This window comes from Suncus etruscus, chromosome 1 (assembly GCF_024139225.1).
Source record: "Suncus etruscus isolate mSunEtr1 chromosome 1, mSunEtr1.pri.cur, whole genome shotgun sequence".
NCBI lineage: Eukaryota > Metazoa > Chordata > Mammalia > Eulipotyphla > Soricidae > Suncus > Suncus etruscus.
The window spans coordinates 38,852,007-38,854,576 of record NC_064848.1 but is presented as its reverse complement, the minus strand read 5'-3'; the positions used below and the strand labels follow the sequence as shown (position 1 = coordinate 38,854,576).

Here is a 2,570-nt window from a genome sequence, read left to right as displayed (position 1 = left end):
CCCGGTGAAGCCCGCCGAGACCGAACGAGCGCAGAAGCCCAGAGCCCGCGCCGCACGCCACGAGAAGCCCGCGCCGAGGCCTGCCCGGCCCAGCAGCCAGCAGCCAGCCCGCCCGCCCAGCCAGCCAGCCCGCCCAGCCCGGCCCGGCCCGCCGGCGTCCGTTGAGCGGCGGCAGCAGCAGCAGCAGCAGCAGCAGCCGGCCGCGTCGTCCGACCGAGCCCTCGCCCGCCCCGCAGCACGCAAGGTCGCGGCCTGCGCGATGAACCCCAGAGCGCCCAGCTACCCGATGGCCTCGCTCTACGTGGGCGACCTGCACCCCGACGTGATGGAGGCCATGCTGTACGAGAAGTTCAGCCCGGCCGGGCCCATCCTGTCCATCCGCGTGTGCCGGGACATGATCACCCGCCGCTCGCTCGGCTACGCCTACGTCAACTTCCAGCAGCCGGCCGACGCGGAGCGTGCTTTGGACACCATGAATTTTGATGTTATTAAGGGCAAGCCTGTCCGCATCATGTGGTCGCAGCGGGATCCATCCCTTCGCAAAAGTGGAGTGGGCAACATATTCATTAAAAATTTGGATAAATCCATTGATAACAAAGCACGGTATGACACGTTTTCTGCTTTCGGCAACATCCTTTCACGTAAGGTGGTTTGTGATGAGAATGGCTCCAAGGGTTATGGATTTGTACATTTCGAGACACAGGAAGCAGCAGAACGAGCTATTGAGAAAATGAATGGGATGCTGCTGAATGATCGCAAAGTATTTGTTGGACTATTTAAGTCTCGGAAGGAACGAGAAGCAGAACTTGGAGCAAGGGCAAAAGAATTCACCAATGTTTACATCAAGAATTTTGAGAAGACATGGATGATGAGCGCCTTAAGGAACTCTTTGGCAAGTTTGGACCTGCCTTAAGTGTGAAAGTAATGACGGATGAAAATGGAAAATCCAAAGGTTTTGGATTTGTAAGCTTCGAAAGGCATGAAGATGCTCAGAAGGCAGTGGATGAGATGAATGGAAAGGAGCTCAATGGCAAACAGATTTATGTTGGTCGGGCTCAGAAAAAAGTGGAGCGCCAGACAGAACTTAAGCGCAAATTTGAACAGATGAAGCAAGATCGGATCACCAGATACCAGGGTGTTAACCTTTATGTGAAAAATCTTGATGATGGCATTGATGAACGTCTTCGGAAAGAGTTTTCTCCATTTGGTGCAATCACTAGTGCAAAGGTGATGATGGAGGGTGGTCGCAGCAAAGGGTTTGGTTTTGTATGTTTCTCATCCCCAGAAGAAGCCACTAAAGCAGTCACAGAAATGAATGGTAGGATTGTGGCCACCAAGCCATTGTATGTAGCTTTAGCTCAGCGCAAAGAAGAGCGCCAGGCCCACCTTACTAACCAGTATATGCAGAGAATGGCAAGTGTGCGAGCAGTGCCCAACCCCGTCATCAACCCGTACCAGCCAGCTCCTCCTTCAGGTTACTTCATGGCAGCTATCCCACAGACCCAGAACCGAGCTGCGTACTATCCTCCTAGCCAAATTGCTCAACTAAGACCAAGTCCACGCTGGACTGCTCAGGGTGCCAGACCTCATCCATTCCAGAACATGCCCGGTGCTATCCGCCCAGCTGCTCCTAAACCACCATTTAGTACGATGAGACCAGCTTCTTCCCAGGTTCCGCGAGTCATGTCCACGCAACGTGTTGCTAACACATCAACACAGACCATGGGCCCACGTCCTGCTGCCGCAGCCGCCGCTGCCACTCCTGCTGTTCGCACTGTCCCTCAGTATAAGTATGCCGCAGGTGTGCGCAACCCTCAACAGCATCTCAACGCGCAGCCGCAGGTCACCATGCAGCAGCCTGCTGTCCATGTACAAGGTCAGGAGCCTTTGACTGCTTCCATGTTGGCATCTGCCCCTCCTCAAGAGCAAAAGCAAATGTTGGGTGAAAGGCTCTTTCCTCTCATTCAGGCCATGCACCCTACTCTTGCTGGTAAAATCACTGGCATGTTATTGGAGATTGACAATTCAGAACTTCTTCATATGCTTGAGTCTCCGGAGTCTCTCCGTTCTAAAGTTGATGAAGCTGTAGCTGTACTACAAGCCCACCAAGTGAAAGAGGCTGCCCAGAAAGCAGTGAACAGTGCCACTGGTGTTCCAACTGTCTTAATTGATCAGGGACAACAAACAGAAACTCGTGCTTCACCGAAGAAAAATATCTAAACATCGAAAAACTGAAATGTTATGAAAAAAACATTGCAAAATAGAAAATAAACAAAAAAAGGAAAGGAAACTTTGAACCTTATGTACCGAGCAAATGCCAGGCCTTGCAAACGCCAGGCCTAGATTACTTCTGATTTAAAAACAACAAAAAACCCCACAAAAAATAGTAAAATATAAAAACAAATTAATGTTTTATAGACCCTGGGAAAAATAATTTTAAGCAGAGTACAAAAATTTAAAGCATTCTTTTCTTTAATTTTGTAATTCTTTACTGTGGAATAGCTCAGAATGTCAATTTTGTTATAAACGAACTTGAATTCTGAGCAAGGAAACGTAATTTGGATTATAAA

General features: G+C 49.9%; 1 pseudogene; it reads left to right on the top strand.

Moving 5' to 3' along the window:
• The first annotated feature begins 228 nt into the window (after positions 1-228).
• Positions 229-2,246, top strand: LOC126003980 (polyadenylate-binding protein 1-like; annotated as a pseudogene).
• The last annotated feature ends 324 nt before the right edge of the window (positions 2,247-2,570 follow it).